We start from the raw sequence: 20991 nt of genomic DNA, 5'->3' as shown, positions 1-20991 counted from the left end.
CTGAGTACTGCTGCCTTATAACAATCCACCCCCTGCTCTCTCCTCTCTCCCCCCCCACACCTGTCGTATTGCTAGCTGCTTTTGGCTTTTTAATATCTCACCGTGTTTGACTGTTCTCGCCCTTGATTTAAATTCTCATTTACTACATCTCATGGAAGAACCAGTGTTTTCATCAAAACATTTTATTGGTATTGCACAGGTCATTTTTCATCTCATTTTTTCTCTCTGATCAGTTTCTGCTTGATGTGTTGAACCTTCCCAGCATTTTTTTGTTTAGATTGCAGCATCTCTATCTTCCCATGTTTATGTTACTGCTGAAAACCAACAGTTCTATTAACTTTAACAATATTCCTTTTTGTGACATTGTTAAACATCAATTGATAATTGCTTCTGTGAAGGACCTTGGGACATTTTACAACATTGTAGATTTCCTCTGAGTTCATTTTATTTTACTTGCTACTTCTTAATATAGGAACGTCTACTTCAGTGATGAAGGAGTCACCATGTTAAATCCTAATTGCAAAAATGAGTTTCCAAAACGACAGAATCAATTGCTCTTGTAAATTTAAAAAGCCACATTTCATACTATGAACATTCAAGTATTTCAAGTATCAAACATGTTGAAAGTAGTTATTCTAATGTGTGAGATTTATGTAACCATATCTTTAGTTTGTTTCATACATATTTCTACCATTTTCATTTAACATACAATGAAAATGAAAATACATTGCAAATATTTTTAAACAGTTTTTGAAATCAATAACTTTTGCTGGTTTTGCATGAAATGAGGAATGTATTAAGTTTTTTAATGGATACAAATTTAATATGTCCAGAGGGCTTGTTTGCATGGTTCATCTCACTAACCAACTACTGTGCTTAATACTTTTACATATGGCTGAGGTAACAGAATAATATTGAAGGAAATTAATTCCAAGATAAACACTTTGCTCAACCCTGTCGTCTCCTCTGCGATTTCAAGCAGCTAATTTTTCAGTATCACAGTTCAGTTGTTTGGCCCACAAACACTACCTATTAGCTTTTTTTCACATTGCCAGTTTCCAAGTTGTTGCGAGCATATTGATTATATAGCTGCTGCCTGCTAATCTACTAATTAGAATAAGAGACTGTATGAAATGAATTATGCAAGAATGAAAATTGGAAAATTATTAATGAGGGCAACTATATGTGAGTCAAATGCAGAAGAGCCAACCTGCCTACCCGCAGCCAGGTCTTCACTATTCCCAATAATTAATCAAGAACCACTTTTCTAAAAAAGCACAATTTAAATTATTAACCTCAAACCTTCTGTCACTAATATATAGAGCAGTGAGAGATGTAAAATTAATCACTGTAATAAGCTTCCCAATTTAAAATTGCTGCCCTGCCAGATGAAATATTTTTGGACATTTATAAGTTTAAAATGTTTCTGTTTTTGCTTTCTGCTTATGATGTTATGCTGTGAGAACAATGGGTTGGATTATTCTGGATCTGATATTTGTGCAAACCCTCCACCTACAGGATAGTATTACTCGGTAATCCCTCGTTAATATGTTCCTGACACAGAGAGGTGGTCAAGGTAATCTTGAGACATGAGAAAAGATCTGGAATCTTGAGCATAACACAAAGTGCTGGAGGGTCAGGCAGCATCATTGGAGGGAATGGATAGACAACATTTTGGGTCTGAAGAAGGGTCTCAACCTGAAATGTCGTCTGTTCATTCCCTCAACAGAGGTTGCCTGACCAATTGAGATCCCCCAACACTATATTTTGCTCTGAACTTGAAAGGTAGCTTGTTAGGAGAGGAGGGCTCAGTACTTTAGGCAGACATCTGGTATTGGATCCCTGTGATCCATTTTGACCCAATCCCAACGATGTCCCAGAAAAGATAAAATTAATATAAAGAGAATTTATAGAAAACCATTAGCAACATGTTAAAGTGACAGCATTATGGAAAATATTAGAATAAAGTAAATGATGAACATATAGTGAACCCTCATAATATTGACCTCTTTGTAATGGATTTCCCTTACAGTGGATCGAGGTTCCCATAGCACTACACCCCCTACTCCCCAACTTCTGCCAGTTACCCATTGAGCTGGCATCACCGTGGCGTGTTTCCGATTGTGGTGGTGGAGAGAGTGAGCACCACATGTGGGGTCAGAAGCTGTGCAGCTCCCCGGCCTGTGAATTCCCCCCCCTGTATATCTCCCCAAATGCCACATTTCTGCCCTCCCTCCCAGCCTTGGGTTAAACTTTACCCCCCTCACACGGTTATAGTGAACAATCGGCAATAATGGACACCTCCCCCCCCCCTCCCCCTCCCCCCATGTGGAACGTCATTCTGAGGGTACTTTGTCCATAGGCCTTTTCACAGACTATGTGATCCTATCCAAACGAATGGGGTTCAAGTTCACGTTCAAGTTCAAGTTCACATTTATTATCACGCGCACCAATAAGATACAGTGATATTTGAGTTACCATACAGTCATACACAATAAATTTAACAAAAACATCCACCACAGTGGAATCAACATTCCTCACTGTGATGGAAGGTAATAAAGATCAGTCATCTTCCTCCTCACACCAGACAGAGTCGGCGTAAAGCTCAGCTTATAATACTCAGTGGTGAATCGAGTGATGGACAGGGAAGTCAGTAGCTGGGACACTCGCATTTGACAAAACATATGCTGGAATTTGAGATGAGCAGAACCTTAAACTGCAGTTGGTTGGCTGTTTCTCTCTGGGCTGCAGGTGAGCTTGATCCTTGACATTATTTACAATTGATATTTAATTCTTTATGGGAACAAAGCACCATCCAAAATCATAGGATGCAAAGAACATCAATAAAATGAAAATTCTCTTAATAGTTCTGAAGTAAATACTTGGATCCATTCCACAAGAAATATCCTGAATGAAGATGAATTTGGGATTTCCTTCCAGTGAGTCATCTATTGCTTTGCTGGTGACAGCGTGGGTGGTGATGGAGAACGATCGGCTGTTCCCATAGTAGAGACTGTGGAGGAATAGAAATCTTCAGTGAAGAATTTCTTTGATTACCACGTATAAGCTTGCTTTATGTGCATGCTTTATTGACTACTAAGGAACTAAATACATTTTGCAATCACGGGCATTTATTTATTATTGTCACCTGTACTAAGATACAGTAAAAAACATTGTTTTGCGGGCTATCCAGACAAGTCATACTGTACATGAATATAACCGAACCATACACGAGTACAACACCTCATGCAGATAGAGAGAGCAAACAGCATGCAATATTAATGTTACAGCTACAGAGAAAGTGCAGATAAAAAAGGTGCAAGGGTCACAACGAGCTAGATTGCGAGACCTGGAAAACATCCTTACATTATGAGAGGCCCATTCAAGAGTCTGACAACAATGGGGATAAGCAGTGAAAAGGCTATTTTTGAATCCGGGTGTTATGTGCTTTCAAGCTTTAGTATCTTCTGCCCAAAGGGAGTTGAGTGAAGAGGGAATGAGTGTGAGTGGTGCTTGATTCTCTTGGCTGCTTTCTCGAGGCAGCATGAAGAATTGATGGACTCAACGGGGAGGAGATTGGTTTGCATGGTCGACAACTCTGCCATTTCTCATGGTCTTCAGCAGAACATTTCCCAAATCAAGTCGTGATGCATCTTGATAGGACGCTTTCCATGTGGTTCTGTAGAAATTCCAAAGACATTTGAGACATAGAAAATGTCCTTCGCTTCTGATGAAGTAAATCAAATGGCAAGTGAAAAAAAAGGAGAAAAAAAAGACATAAACTTGTCTTCCAATTAAATGCGTCTTCCAATGTCAAGAATAGAAACACCACTATTATGAAATATACAACAGTTATACTTAAGTATGGAACAGATATGATAATAAATCATAGTCATCAGTGGAAATGGCTTTTGAACTATAATCAGTCAAATTAAGAAATATTTAGATATGAGTCAATTCTGTATTTCAGAACTGAAATTAGAATTGAACCTATCTCAAATTAACAGGAGGAAAATCTTTTCTTACATTCATTCATGAGGCAATTATTAATTAGATTTGGATTGTATCCATCCAGTGCTTAATAGACACGGAGCCACATAAAAGTGTCTATACGTCAGGACTAATTGGTACTGATATGACAATCTCATTTGCCATTCAAAACTGTAAGGGCTATTACTGTTCTGACTAAAACTGTTATGGTAGTACATAAAATTATTCTTGATGAAGAAAGATTTTGTGACCTTCCACCGAATATTCGTGCAATTATGAGCAAAGTTACATAACTTAGGGCAACACAGTGGGGCAGCTGGTAGAGCTGCTGCCTCACAGCGCCAGAGACCCAGGTGCGATCCTGACCTTGGGTTCTGTCTACATGGAGTTTACATGTTTCCCCCCCCCCCCCCCCCCCCCCCCCGTGTGGGTTTCCTCTAGGTGGTCCGGTTCCCTCCCACATTCCAAAGATATGTAGGTTTATCGGTGGATTGGCCTCTACCAATTGCCACGAGAGCGGAGGGATTGGATGCTAAAGTGGGATAGCATAAAACTAGTGTGTACCGGTGATCGATGGTTTGACACGGTGGACTGAATAGTCTATTTCCATGTTGCATCTTTCAATCAATCTTTCAATTTTATAAGAGAGTGAGTGTTAATATCTGATTTTAATCAATCGTTTCATTTTCATTTTTTATCTGAAATAATTTAAATTAGTCCAATTTTTGCCCAATTATATAGTAATTAAACTTTATGGTAGAATTGACCCAAACTCCTTCAAAGGACACTTGAATAATGGACCATTATCATTGCGGATTAAGGTATGAAGAGAGGATCTTAAATGACGTGGTAGAACATGTGTTTGGTCTATCCAGATGTGGGAACAATGGGGTGATTTTAATGGACGACCCTTATGAAATGGACACTTTCTGAATTCTTAACAAAAATGTTTGCTGACAGGAATTGAACTGCCATTGTTAAAACTGGGTTCTTGGTTCTTGGTTCTTGGTTACTTGGTCCTCCAAAATATTCCAACTGGAATTTAAACTGGAGGTGGTGAAGGGAGGGATTAAGCCAGAAAGGGTTATTGGGAAGAAAGTGCTACTTTAAATTTAGTTGCATCTGGTTGGGTAACTATAGTTTGGTGGAGATTATTCCATGCTTTAATTGTGCGTGGGAAGAACGAATTGCTGTACACATCTGTCTTTGTAGCTGGGATCACAAATTGGATCAAATGCCCTCGTCTGCTCCTAATTGGTTTGGGGTTGGTGTAGGTCTTGTGATCTATGTCTAGCTGACCATTTAACATTTTGTAAAAACAGGTCAAACAGGTCAAACAGGTCCACCCCAGAGAATTCAGAAGTTTGGTGACACTCGCTTCTCTCTCATAGGTGTTAGTAACAAATCGAGCGGCCTGTCTTTGGACACATTCGATGGATGAAATGTTTTTATCTGTGTATGGGTCCCAAGCTGCAACTGCGTAGTCCAAATGAGGTCTAACGAGGGTGAAATACAGCTTCTCCTTGACAGAAGCTGAACAATGATGAAAGTTGTGCCTCAGGAAGTTTAGGACACCTTTTGCTTTCACTGTTGCATGATGAGTCTGACCATTCCAACGCAGATCATTCTGCAATTTGATGCCAAGATACTTGGTTTGTTTGGATTCTTCAAGGGTGACACCATGTTGTAGGATGTGACGCCTGGATTCCTCTTTGTGGTGACATGCATGGTTTCACATTTGGAAAGGGGTGAATTGCATGCCCCATTGTTGTGACCACTCGACCATAGTATCGAGATCCTTTTGGAGAGCATCTTCATCATCAGTTGACTTAATTGGACGGTACAGCAAACAATCATCAGCGAATAGTCTGGTCGTACTTGCGACTTTTTCATGGATGTCATTTATGTAAAGCAAAAATAGGTGTGGGCCAAGTACTGTGCCCTGTGGTGTACCACTCAACACTGGATGCCAATTGGAGCACTTTCCATTCACACACACACGCTGAAGACGTTTTGTCAGGAAACTGGAAATCCATCGTTTCGTGTTGGAACGAATACCATAGAAGTCAAGCTTTAGAAGCAGTCTCTGGTGTGGGATGACATCAAATGCTTTAGAAAAGTCCAGCACAACTAAATCCATGATGACGTTACTGTCAAGGTGCTTGGCCAGGTCATTTGTCGTCAGGATAAGCTGAGACTCGCATGATCTATGCCTCCTAAATGCATGTTGGTTGTCGGCAAGAATATTATGTTTTCTCACGTGACGCATCAGATCACTATCAATGATATGCTCCAGCAATTTGCAGCAAGTACTTGTTAGTGAAATAGGACGATAATTTGCTGGGTTGGTGGTTGAACCCTTCTTAAAGAGAGGAGTGATGTTAGCCTTCCTCCAATCCAGCGGAACATCGCCCGAGTCAAGGGATTGTTGCATGGAATCATCCTGGAGGACCATGACAGGACACCTGGATGTTGGTACTAGATGTGAGGAAACACTATAGCTGTCACAGTCTGCCCTCTCCTCATTCTCATCCACTTCACCTCCCAGTACTTTTCCACCGGTCCCTCCTTCTCCTCAACTGCCTGCCTGCCACTCTCCTCTCATCAGCCCAACTCTCCTCACATGTTGCACTCCATTGCCTCTGATCACCAATTAACCCGGTATATAGACTCTCTTCACCGTTCACACAGTGCCAGATTGTTCTCAGCATTCATGCAAGACTCTCCAGCGATTTCCCGACTGACTACACGGATTCGAACCTGCCTGCCCCTGACCATTCCGTCCTGTCGTCTTCCCGGATATCAACTCAGCCTTCTGTCCACGGCCTTCGTCCCGTACCTCCTGGTTTCTGTCTGCCTCTCTCCTGGGCTGTTTGCTGTATCCCTGCAACGGCTCCTCGACTTCCTGCCTGGCTTCGACTCTCCTTTCGTCTGTCCCTCGCTGGTTTGTTTGCATCGTGTGTTGGATCTCCTGGTTACCGGACCTTCCGCTACCCCGACTACGTTTCCTGCCTGCCCCTCTTCGGAACCCTCGCTCAATCCTGAGCCTCTGTGTGAGTACGGTGTACCCATTCCTGTGTTACTACTCTGTGTTACAGTATCGTAATAAAGTTCATGACCAATTATACCTGCCTGATTCTGTGCTGCTATTGGGTCCAAGCTATACCCGTTACAATAGCAAGTTTACCTTGCAGATCTTTGAGCAGAAACAGACCATCATGGGCTTGTCACTTCCTTCCATTCAGCCCATTGTGCATTGCATCAGGAAGACTGGAAGTATCGTCAAGGACGCCTGCCACTAGCCATTTCCTTTTCTTTTTTCTATCCTCCGGGAAAAGACACAGGAGCTTGAAAGCCTGACTTGAGAACTTTCCACTGAACCAATCCCCTCTTTAACACCACCTTCCAAAAGGTGTTGTCACGTACCCGTAATCTTAACTCTACCTCATTTGGTTATTCTGTGATCGCATTCATTTTCTGTTGTCACTATTTCAGATTGCACAACAATCCTTTGTATCATTCTGTTGTTTTGCATTTGCCATTGCATTCATTGTTATATCTATCATTACCATGTATATTGTTTGCTCTGTGAGTTTCATGCTTCATGTGTACAATGAATCCCATTCCCATCTGGTGTACAAGACAATAAACTCATCTGAATCTGAATGTTCTAAAGCTGTGTCTAATCCAGTGTGTTGCCATTTATAAGCAGCTAGAAAATGGAAAGCATGACACAAAAACACTGTGTATCTTCAAACAAATAAGGAATCTAAAACAGATAATATAAATCAGAAAATTATAGAATGGTTCCTGCACAGGAGTAGGTTATTTGGCTTATCATGTCCATATCGCTGTTACAGAGATACAAAGCAAGTACAAAAATGAAATAAATATTGGGAAGTAGAGATGGGATGAGGAGAAAAAAATCGTAATTAGTTTCTGCACACGACACTAGTTAACACTTTACAGCCGTATGATATTTCACTAACTATTGAAAATAAGACCCCTAATTTTTCAGGTGGCATTTTCCCAAGGAAACCAATGGTCAAGCCCAGTACTCCCATGCTGCTGGTTTTAACTAGTTTATCAGAAGGATTGTTATAGTATCTCCTTTGAAATAAATGGATACCTCACATAACAGCTCCCAGAGTTTTTACATTTAACTGCATGAATCCCCGAACATAGACACAAAAAGCTGGAGTAACTCAGAGGGTAAGACGGCATCTCTAGAGAAAATGAATAGGTGAGGTTTCGGGGTCGAGACCCTTCTTCAGTCCCATCTTCAGAATCCCCAATGTTTTGATTTAACATTATTTTGTAATTGTGACTGCTCACCACCTCACTATTACTATCCACACAATACCCAGGGTTGGATTTACTGGGATTCTCCTAGGCTTGGCATCTGCTCATTAGGTATGTCATCCAGTCCTGAGCTACATATTTAAAAATGACCTTCTTTCAATCTTTTATTCTTATCATGTGGTGTTTGGCTCAAAAGTTCTGAGCATTACCCAGCATCTCTTTACCTACTTCTTCCTGACGGATTAGTACAAGAAAGAAGGTTAAAATCAATTTAATGATATCACGGCAACTAATTCTTAATCAGATGAACCTCCCCAGACAGAAAACTGAAGAAGTGGAAAATACAAATCAGCTGTCGGAATATAGATTAGGAACATGCCTCATGTAATGAAATTAATAAGATTTATTTCCTAGATGCATAATTCTTTCATGCATTTCTTAATTTAATTCCATCTGGGTTTGTGAACATGCAAATTATAAAGTTTACAGCTAAAATGCATTATAAGAATAAATCTCAGTCACCTTTCATAAGTCCATGGTTTCCATCAGCTCTGCAATTCATCTGAGTTTTAACGACGCTTTACTAATGTGGTACGATGGAGGCTATAAAAAGGCTGACTCCTTCTCAGCTGCAAGCACAGAACCTCAGACGAAAGGCTGTAGGTTAGATGTTGTTAAACTGGGGATATTTTATATTAAGCTGAGCTTCTAAAACTTAATTTATTCTTGTCCAAATTCTGTAAATCAAACGCAGAATACATGAAATGCGATATTGCATTTTATTAGATAATATTTGAGTTAATAAGCAAAATGCAAACAAATTATTTTGGAGCCGGAATTGTACATCAGTAAAACTTCAAGATTTCCAGCACTTATTTATTCAGTGAAGTGTAGATATTCAAAGATGAAATGTAATATTCAGACAGAAATGCATTTTACATATATTAACATAAATGTCGATCATCTGCATTTTACACAAATGTGAATGGAATTCTGCTGACTTCGTAAAACCTGCCTAATTATTAAATGGAATATATTCTTTGAATTAAAAGTGTAAAGATCATATAACTACACATTTGCTAATCCAGATACAGACAATGCACCTTATGTTTTTCCATCACATGCTAATCAGGTCCTGGCATTTTACCTGACTAAGTCTGGCAGCAGATTCCTTCATGTCCTTTATTTGTGACTTTGTGACATACTAATGACAATTGGAAACAATTTTTATAAACATCCATTTAAATTAATATTTAAATGGGGAAAAAAGGATTTTGCCTTGACTTTTTAATTCTGCCCCAACTGAACATTCTGCCTCAGTTCAGTGAATGGTTTGCACATTTGGTTTTGCGAAATACACAAAAGCTTATGGCCCCTTGCTGTTCCTCATGAGGAGTTCAACAGCATAATGCATTTGTCAGCTGAGTAGAAATTTGGGATTTTCACCTTTGCTCAGAAGCCCCATACCTCTGCTCGGTTAAACAGGCAAAGGCCAACATTTGCTATCAAAAACAGAGAGAACCCAATATTTCCTCCACCCACTTCATCTGCATTAGAAAAAATCCGCATATAAAATATACTATTCAATATTTCTTTCCTTCCCTTTATCATTTTATGTGCAATTCTCTATTTTACAATGAAGTGAAAAAATAAAGCAGCTTCTTGTTGCTTTTAAGTAAAACATTTCCTCATGGTAAAAAGTGTGTATTTTCCATGTTGATTGTGAACAGACTCAAATTGTGAGACCTGTGGAAAATGATCATCTAATCCCACAATGAGAATCATACCTGGCTCAGACTGCAGTGTCTGGCAATTGCTGCCTCACAGTCCCTTAAACTTCCATTTGTTTGGAAGCTCTGGGAGGATCAACTCCAGTTTCAAGTTTTGAGAGAGGCCCATGCCCCCGGGTATAAATATTATTCAAGCTACTCATTGAAACAAAAGACAATTCTATGGGTGATCTAATCATTTTAGCGTGAAATGTGTAACTTTTAAATGTTAATATTACATTAGATATCAGGTTCCGAGTGCTAATTAAATGCGTGGGGAAGAAAATTGAAGAAGGAAAAATAATAATGGTATATTTAATTTGTTTAATTTCTCCCTGATAAGGAATTTGCACATGATTAAAACATCAGCCAGTCAGATGGAAGTCTCTTGAATTCAATGTATTGGTAAGAATATGAACAAAACAGCTATACAAAGACTTTATAAGATATTTTCTAACAAGAGCCAGGAAAGTAAACATATTATTAGAAAGCTTTCCACGTCCCCAGACAAACCCACAATGTATTGCCATAATGATAAAGTTGGTCTGAACTGGACATTCAGTGGGGAGTCTGTTTGAAGAAGGGTCTTGACCGGAAACGTCACCCATTTCTTTGTTCCAGAGATACCGCTGAGTTACTCCAGCATTTTGTGTCTACCTTGGGAGTTTATTAGAACCCATTTCAGCAATTTTACCAGCTAATAGTCCAGTATTTTCTTCAACGTTTGCAAATAGATGTACATTTTTCACTTACATTTTCATTTAGGAGGCATCTCCCACAATGTCTGGATGCCCTTGGCACTGCAGCCAATGATGTACATTCACTGTTGAAATGCATTTAACAAGTAGCTGTGTAAGAATACCACTCATCAAGGGATGTACATTTTCAAGATATTACGATCTCTCTCTGATATTTTTCAGAAGAAAGTTAAAGGGCCCTTTGCTTCTACCATGACAAAACAGACAGGTCACGGTACAACATTCCTTCAATACCGTACCAGTGTACCAGCCAAGATATTTGCCCTAAGCGCTCTAATGGGATTTGAACATATAACCTTCTGAAATAGTAAACAAGGGAACCATCCATTGCACCCAAATCTCCTTCATCCTTAATATCCATTTGTCAAATTCCCTGTTTTCAAAATTGGGCTAACCCTGAATCTTCAATTCCATGTATCTCGGTACATATGTCTGTAGAGAAGGTGTGTTCCAAATGCTCTAGTTCAGTTAAATCCCATTATTGTTTTATTTTTCTGGACATTTATTTGCAGCAGTATTCTACTTGAAGCTAGCATCGCATATTTTCTGTTTAAAATATGTTATTTTTGTTAAGGTTAAAAATTAAATTAAGGTTAAAAATTAAAATCATTTCTGGGTTGTAGGTTATTAAATACATTATAAATACTGTGCCTGGACCATAAGCAAGATGATAGTAAAGATTGAGGAATGCTAGGTGAAATTTGACCTCTATCAATGTCAAACATGTTATATAGCACAACACATGTTGTACTCTACTGCTTTTAAATTTGTTTCTTTGACTTCAATGGAATGAAATAACATGAAAAACTCAGCATTGCTTCATTACCTGCTAGCCCCGCCGACTGAGGGCAAATAATACTCCAGAGTTTTCTTTGGATCCTAATTGTATATACTTATTTATACCCATGTTAATTTAAGATGCACTGTAATGGGACTGAAGACAATTAGACAGAGCTTGATATCAGCAAAATTAGGCCAACCTTTGGCATGTTGTTTACGTTGCAACTTCTTGTATTTGCAAGGAAGAAACGTCAGGGCTTGCACATTAGAGGTTCCTGAGCATTTTGAAATGTGCTATTTAATGCTGCTGTGGTTCTCAAAGAGTTGAAGGTAAAGGATATTTGAAGGGATCTGAGTGGTTTGGTAGTCAGTTTCAAAGATTGTAATCCTAAGTGAGAGGATAAAATTTACCTTTTGACTAAAAAAAACAATGAGTGAACTTGAGGCAATTTCAGTTCAGATCCCTGTAGGCCCATAGCACAAAATGTGCCAAATATCACATTTCCAATCATACGTTTAAATAAAACACATTTGCATGTATTCTCAGTATCATTTTAAGATGAAAATGGACAAAAATGACACAAAGGTGCACATGGGTGTTATCTTCTGATGTTGGAACAATGTCATTTTGGAACACTACAATGTGAGTTTTATCCTACATCTGGCATGCAATAAGTAGGTGTTAGATGTTAACACTCTGTGCCTGATGGTATTCAGATCCCCAGTAATCATATAGGCACAAATTGCTGGAGTAACTCAGCAGGACAGACAGCATCTCTGGATAGAAGGAATGGGTAATGTTTCGGGATGAGACCCTTCTTCTGACTCTTCAGACAGAAGAAGGATCTCGACCCGAAACGTCACCCATTCCTTCTATCCAGAGATGATGCCTGTCCTGCTGAGTTACTCCAGCAATTTGTGTCTATCTTTGGTGTAACCCAGCATCTGCAGTTCCTTCCTACCCAGTAATTATATCCCTGTCTTGATGAATGTTAAAAAATAAAAAATAAAAAAAGTTATAATGATAGGTTAGTAGTCAAAGACATGATCAGGAGTGTAATCTCAAATACATATTTCAGGCATTAAGAATTTCTTTAGTCAGAAAAAAAAATCAGCATTAATGGCAGTGTCACCAATATTAATTATCATGTTGTGAGCTCTTAGTCCAATCACATAATGCTTCAATGACTATGTGTGAATTTTCACAACAAATTTCATGCAGCAACTAAAATTTCCACTTCAAGTTATTTTTAAACAGTTTCACACGGACTTTGACAAATGCATGTGGTGCAAAGAATCTGTGATAACTTCACAATGACTGTTAACTGACAGATCAGCTGGTCTATTGTACATGATTAAACTTTCATCCAAACACCTCCACATTTGCTGACAAGATTGGTAAAAGATCCATGGTTTAAGTAGTTTAATTTATGTGAATTATTCATAAACCACAAATAATTCAAAATCCTTTTGAAATTACTTTTGTGTAGATATTTTTAAATATGAATTTCGAGCTAAAGTTTTCTTTTCTAATTTAAACTGCTGATTTAAGCAATAATCCAAAGAGCAGAGGAAGAGACAAAAATAGCTGCTGAGGACATCAGACAAATGACCAGGTAGAGGGATGGTTGAAGTATTGGGTTGAGACCCTGCATCAGGACCGAGAATATAGAGGAGAGGTAGCCGGTATAAAGAGATGCATTTACATTTCTTACCTGCTTCCTCCTGTTTGTGATCACTTACATTTGTTTCTTTCTTGTAGTCAACAACATCACTCCAATCCAGTCCTCAGCTACTGAGTCACAGTGATTGAAGACGACTGTCCATCACTCAATCTGTACCCACAATCATAAAGGTGAAGGGTAGCTCAGATCCGACAGCTCTAGGGAGTGAAGTCGTGCACAAATTCAGCTCTGAAAGATGCTGATGAGGACTGTGATGGGCCAAATAATAGATAAAAGATGGAGTCGCAAGAGATGCAAGGGGTATTAGAAGGGTCTTGAATCCTACATGTTCAGCAGCCTGGGGTATCCCAGCTCAATTATTGCAAAGGGGAATGTCCAGAGCTTGCAACTCTTCTTTGTCAAAATGAAAATGATGGCCAATCTCATTGTTGTGAACTCAACCATTTTACAGCATTTAATGTGTAGGAAGGAATGGCAGATGCTGGTTTACACCGAAGATAGACACAACAAGTCAAAGTTTCTTCTTATGTTGTATTGCAGGCAGAAACGATGTAATACACAAATGGCTTGATAACGTGACACTCCAATGATCCTTCTTTCAGGATCACAATGGATGCGGAGTTGCTGTCTGGAGGAGACACAATGCGTTGTACTACAGATGCTGCAAAGAAAGCACGTCTGGTTGCATCACTGCTTGGGTTTGGGAATAGCTCTGCTCAAGACTGCAAGAAATTACAGAGAGTTGTCCATGTAGCCCAGTCTATCACACAGACCAGATTTCCCACCATTGACTCTCTCTACACATCACACTGCTTTGGAAAAGCAGCCAACATAATCAAAAACCTCTCCCACCCCGGTTATTCCAACCCGGCAGAAGCTGGAAAGCATTCACTTACAGACTCAGAAACAGGTTCTTCTCCTCTGTTATCAGGCTTTTGAATAGTCTTTTCATAAGCTAAGTGTACTGACCGATTCATCTCTACCCTATTGAGATAAGTTTTTTTGCCTTCCATCACAGCGAGGAGGAGATGCGCTGTGATGGATGCCTGTGTAAATTGTGTTGTGTCTTGGGTCTTTTTTTCTTGTGTGTATGACTGTAGAAACAACATTTCATTTGAGCCTCTATGAGGTTCAAGTGACAAATAAATTGTATTGTGTATTGTGGACATTGTCATTTGTCTGTGGCACTGCTGCACTACAATGCTGAGAACTATACTCTGCACTCTATGCCTTCTCCTTTGCTCTTTCTATTATATTTGGGTTTGACCAAATTGTGTTTATGTCTGGAATATCTGATCTGTTTGGATAGCATGCAAAGCAAAGTGTTTCACTGGTGCAATTATGAACCTAAACCATTGGAGTACAAGTGATTTTCTACTCAAGATGACAGCATTTGTAATCCTATACATATGCTTCACTGGTACACTTTTTATGGTCTGTCGACCAGCAAGCCCAGACTGCAGGTATATGCTCTGAAATGGTGCAATCCAAACTATCTGGAGCCGAAATAACTCAGGATCGTCCTTCGTGGCATTTGGAAGGCCTTCCATACCAGACGTTTAAGAAAGTCTTTCATTCGTTTTATATACTGTATAACCACCCAGTGTTGGTTGCTAACATCTGGATTTGTATGTTGGACTGATAAGTTTGACATGGAACAGAATAACATTATGTCTTGATTTTAATACAAAGATCATGTCTAAAACAGGTACTCTGAACATCAGGGAACGTGTCCTTGAATAATCAATTGGACAATAATAGCAAAAAACCCTGCTCCTATTCAACATTACAAGTATTTCAAGTGGCACTAAAAATATGGAATTGTGATTTACTAATTAAATCAGGAGAACCAAAAACAACACAACGCTGTTTAATTGACTTTGGAGCAGACACTTAATAATAAATGTAGGTAGGAACATAGCAGTTTCAGTTTCACAGTTTCCAGAGAGGGTTCTGTTAATGTTTGCTGGGCTTCACAAGGACAACAGCTAAATTTAAATTGAAAATCAATATTTATGTACACGTATGAGTTGTCCTCTATAAATCCGGGACATACAGATGCTGTAGTCAAGGAGGATGTAATAAATATAGCTCTAATTCACCATGTTCCAGGTACCAGTGCACTTCCAATCATATCCAGGTGCAAATTATTGTAGATAATTGATTTATTCAGAAAGTCCACATTTCTCAGTTGGATTTTTTTTTGGTGGATGTCATCTCTGAATAAAATATCTGGCCTGACGGAAAAAAATAAATAAAATGAAATAAATCTTTGGGTTTTTTATTCAAAAAAGGGTTATTTGTAAAATAAAAATAGTGCTTCTACATTACATTTTTATTGATTTTGGCAACTTGCTTGATTCTCCATGGAACATAATCAGAGCGAGTTAAAGGATATTTAACTCAATAATCTAACTGTTATGTTAAGCAGTTCTTCTGAATATCTAGTTTTTGACTTTCAACCATCTATGGATACAATTATTTTCATGGGATAATAAAAACATGTATATTTAAAATTGGTTATGATGTCATTGTGATCCCAGGATCATTTTCCAATGTTCTCACTTGACTAGAATCACATCAATATCAGTGTACATTCAGCTTTGTTTTTCAGTTTGCATTGATTCTTAAAGTCCCCTTGATTTGACCTTACTCTTATTAGCTTGCCATCGTTTAGCTGTATTTTATATGTGCAATATATTACACTGTACCTTGAATATTGGAGCAATATGAAATAAAACCATAGATCATTGACATATTCCACAATGGAATATCTGGGTCATTGTTTTAACACCTTCCTTATTACATATAAGTGTCTAAAATAGGAGCAGGTTCGTACCAAATGGTCCCCTAGTATTTCCCTGTTCCTATTCCACTTGCCTAGTGTGCAGTCAGCTATGGTTCAATTGTTTGCACTCCAGTCGTCAAGAAAAATGTGCAATCATGACCCACTCCAGAAAATTGAGCAACATTTTTTTTTAACCTCCAGTGCAGTATTGAGAGAGTGATTCTTCGATAAGGATAGATTTTTTTGATTGAAACGTTAAACTAAGGTTCTGACAAAAAAAAGTTAATTCGCACTCGAGGCAGCAGAGTGTGCTTTTTAGAATCCCACCATTATGAGAAAAAATATGGATCTGTAAAATAATTGTTTTGCAAAACCTATTTAGCAGAAGAGGATGTCATCTCAAACAAACAAAAAAATAAGTCCAACACAATAGGAGGGTTAATCAACTTCTTCCAAATAAATGTCACAAGTAGGATCCTAAACAGTATTGCAGTAATTATGAGTTGTGGCCACAAGTGATTACTTAATGGAAATAATGTATTTCCAGAAGGCTTATTCACAAACAAGATAAATAATGAGTAATTTAATAACTAATTGAAGCTGAATATATGAATAACAGATGAGCTAAGAAAGGACAAGTGGTGTCATGTCCCTTAACTCGGTCTTTACAACTGCTTATTTTGCATGCAGTGGAAGTCTGCTGCCAGTTATTTTGCATTAGAGCTTGCCCTAAATGAGCCTTTCTTAAATTATATAGAAAGACATAAAATATACAGCAGAGAATCGGGTTAATTGGCCTAAATGGTTTGTGTTAACAGTTATGGTCCACAAGAGACTGCTCCCACCTTATTTTATCTATCCCCATTATCATAGGTCTCTTTATATGTATTTAAGTTTTCCTTAAAGGGAGCTGAGTCATTTATCTCAATTGATCAGGGCAGAATATATCAATCACTTTGCACATCTTGGTTTACCAATTTGATTACATTACACCAATATCCTAAACATTTCTAGTCATTGAGAATTAAATTAATTTAACTCTTTAACTTAATTATAGCCACTATTCATCCTCAAATATTTCAGGCAGCTGTTTTATGTCAGCTAATTGCTATCTATTCTAGATTTTTAAAATATTCCACATTCATTCCTAGATGTCTTTTCAACTCTTTGCCAAATATTTTGTGATTAGCTAACACGTATTTTGATTGCTTTATTGTTAACAAAGGCATTCTTAAAGCAAAGGCATACTAGTTTGTAGGTTAATTGGCTTGGTATAATTGTAAATTGTCCCCAGTGTGTATAGGATAGTGTAAGTGTGCGGGGATCGCTCGTTGGCGTGGACTCGGTTGCCCGAAGGGCATATTTCTGCGCTGTATCTCTAAACTAAACCAAACTAAGCAGGTAGAAACAAATTGATGCCCCGTATCTTGTTGGTAAAGGGGATACAAGAGACAACAAGAAGTAAATAATTTTTAATGGGGAGCTAACAGGATTACAGGAGGCAGAAAAAATAGTTTAGAGGTGATTGCAGACAAGGTGGTTGAGTCGGTCTACTTCAACGTTAGCAATTCATTGGAATGGTTTGGAATTATTGAATTGTTTCTTTTCAGTGGGCATTTCCGAGCGTAGGTAAGAATCAACAACATTGATGTGGAACTGGAGTCACGTATATACCAGGCCACAGCAGGACAGCAGAAGTTAGACCTCAGGCATCATTGATGTTTTATGCATGAGCTTCCAGTACCACCTGTGCCTTTGCCAACCCCTTGGACTTTGCATATACCAATGTCAGGCAACTTATCTTGATGATAGTGAACTATAGAGTGATTATTGCACTATCTTAATAAGTCCTGATGTTTCATAATTAAAACTTAAATACTTAATATACATATTTTAATCAGTGAAGATAAAGAAGTTTTCATTATTCTAAAAGGAACTGAATGAAAATAATTTCTGAATTTACTTATCTATATAAATTAAAAAGACACAGATACAGATTAACCTACATATTGATTAATGATATAGACGCAAAATGACAGAATGTAATTGCATCAGTGCAGTGCATCTGTGGTTTGCTAAGAAACAGCTGGTGAGGGAGCAGCACATTTTCATGAAAACAACCAAAATATTGTATGGATTGAGCAAAATAAGAAAACATAGCATAGTCTGTAAAAATAGTCATGCTCTATTATTTAAACTGCATCTTTTCCTGACACTATATCATTTGCTAACCTTATTTAATGTTTCACATATTCATTTTCTTCTTAGTTTTCATTGGCACTTTAGTATAATTCCACCAATTATTCAGTTAATCGGCCGTAACTATTTTTTTCGTGATGCTGACAAAAGGAAAAAACAGATCTCCCGCAGCATCTTACACGAAGCAAGTAAATTTAAAACAATGAGTTTGATATACAGTAGTACTTAGAGTATAATGCAATTCTGCCCAGCACACTTTGTCCTTTAAAAAGAACTACTTAAGATCACACCAAAATTAATCCTGACATAAGAATGAAAGGACAAGAAAAGATCATGAATACCAAACAGCTGACTCTGTCATCCAAGCCCTCTAAGGATTTGATTGATGACCTTTTGGCAGCATGCATTCTCGATTTACTTCTGTGACTAGGATCGGAATTCAGCTCTGATCAATAGAATGAAAATCTCTTTATTTGTTGGATATAACACGAAATACAGCCACGCACGAGAATTGTTCTTGAAGCAATTTTTGCTGCTCGTGATAATTATACTACGGATTTTACATAATAAGATGACCGTTTGTGTATTGTGGGCTCTAGTAGCCGCTTAATTGATCAATTGCAAAATCCCGATCAATCAAAAGATTTATGTCACTTTCTCTTGGTACAATTTTTATTTTAGTCGGATATTGGTTTGTGGGATAAAGTGTATAAAACATCATGATAAAGAGTATAAAATCTCATTTGACATTGGTCCACTGTCACTTTTAAGCCTCAGTGATTCTTAGCCATCTGGTACCTGCTGCCGTGATCAGTCTGTGGAACACTTTAACTGAAGAATCTCATCTGACATTGGGATAAGGTAATTGCTGCTCATTGATCCCTCAGAGCCATACAACAGTAACGATGCATTACATCACAATCAGAAAGATACATCACAAACCAATTTCTACTTTTCTTTTTCAGCTGCAGAAGAAATTGCTTTTAAGATGTGTTATGGAGGTTTATAAATTGAAAACAAATTTGGAAGGCCATTTTCTTAACATTTACTGCAACATTTATATGGAAATTTGTAGCACAGACAGGTGAGTTACCATAAGCAATAGACCAGATCTCGCTGACCTGATGGCCACCCTACCATGAATCACCACCTGCACCCCCCCCCTCCCCCCTCCTCTCCCATGTCAAAACCAACATATGAAGACACAAGAGACTGCAGATAGTGGAACCATAAGCAAAAAGACAGTGCTGGAGGAACAAAGCAGGTCAAGTAGCACCTGTTTCGGTCCCAAACCCACCCCGAAGAAGACTCGTGACCCAAAATCTCATATGTCCATTCCCCTCCATAGATGCTGCCTGGCATGCTGAGTTCCTCCAGCACTTTGTTTTTTTGAAAACCAAGTTGTCTGGATACATTGAGTATTACAGCAATATGGCCTGACCTATGGAATAGTGAGAAAAGCCTGCCTCTGGTTTCAAATCATCCCCCCCCCCCCCCCCCCCCCCAACCCCACCCGCACCAAAAATATTTAAATTCAACAAGGCCGTGCCTCTGGTTTCAAAAGCTGTGATTGACTTTTTAAATAGGTCAAATGTCCCAAGCGTTAAACTAATGGCAAATAATTTTTAACAAACATACATTTCTTTGCCTCCTAATCCACTTCTAGAAACTCCATTCAAATCAAATACGTTGCTGATCTTGTGGTAGGTATAACATGGCATAAGATCCAAGTGTTGATTCCCCATCAGGCATGAAGGAAGTTATAGTGTCATTAGTCATAATGGTTCAGCCATTTATAACTGTACACAGGGCATAGAATGTGGATAGTGACAAACTCAAAAGATATACCACATGCCACTCTCTAATATGTTAAATTAATCTTACACAAATGATTACAAGGCAGTGTACAAATCTCACTGCAAATAAAACTTCAATCCATTGATATAGAGCTGTAATCTATCTATATTACTAAATCTCTGATCTTGACCGCTTTTGGCCCACTGTGCTGCGATTTCCGACAGGACGGTGCCACCTACGGCCGTCATTTTTGGCTACCTCGCTCAGAGCCACCCTCCGCTTTACGGGTGTGGAGGATTTTTCCCATTGATGACAAATCAGAAAGATATTAATGTTTTTAAAAAAATCACCATTCTCTCTGCTGCCCCTGCTGGAGGGCGGGCGAGGGACTATAAAACCAGGAAGTGGTGTGCCTCACAGTCTCTGCAAGGTGGATGAAGCCATGGGTCACGTCTCTATGAACTCTGAATAACACTGAACAAATGTCTACACAACTGTGAGTACCCTTAATGTGGTTTGAAAATGAAAATATGGTTTCATTGAAGTAAAAAGGCACAGCCTGCAAATGGTTGTTTTGTGTGGTTTTATGGTGGTTTCACCCTGCACGAAATGGTATGAAGCTGCATTTGAATTTGGTGGCCTTGCACCCTGCTGAAAGTGGTATGAAACTGCACTTGAATTTTGTGTCCTTGCACCCTGCTTGAAGTGGTTGGAAACTGCACTTGAATTCGGTGGCCTTGCACCCTGCTCATAGTGATAAGAAACTGCACTTGAATTTGATGGCCTTGCACACTGCTTGAAATGGAATTTCAAGGAATAGTCATGAGTCAACTGCCAGCCCACCAGCCGTGAGTGAGCTGCCAGCAGAGGGAGAGGCTTGAGGGACTGACCTGCCTCCTCGAGAACCCATACCAGCACTCCAG

Source organism: Leucoraja erinacea, chromosome 15 (genome assembly GCF_028641065.1).
Source record: "Leucoraja erinacea ecotype New England chromosome 15, Leri_hhj_1, whole genome shotgun sequence".
In the NCBI taxonomy this organism is placed as follows: Eukaryota; Metazoa; Chordata; class Chondrichthyes; order Rajiformes; family Rajidae; genus Leucoraja; species Leucoraja erinaceus.
Note: the sequence above shows the minus strand (reverse complement) of the source record.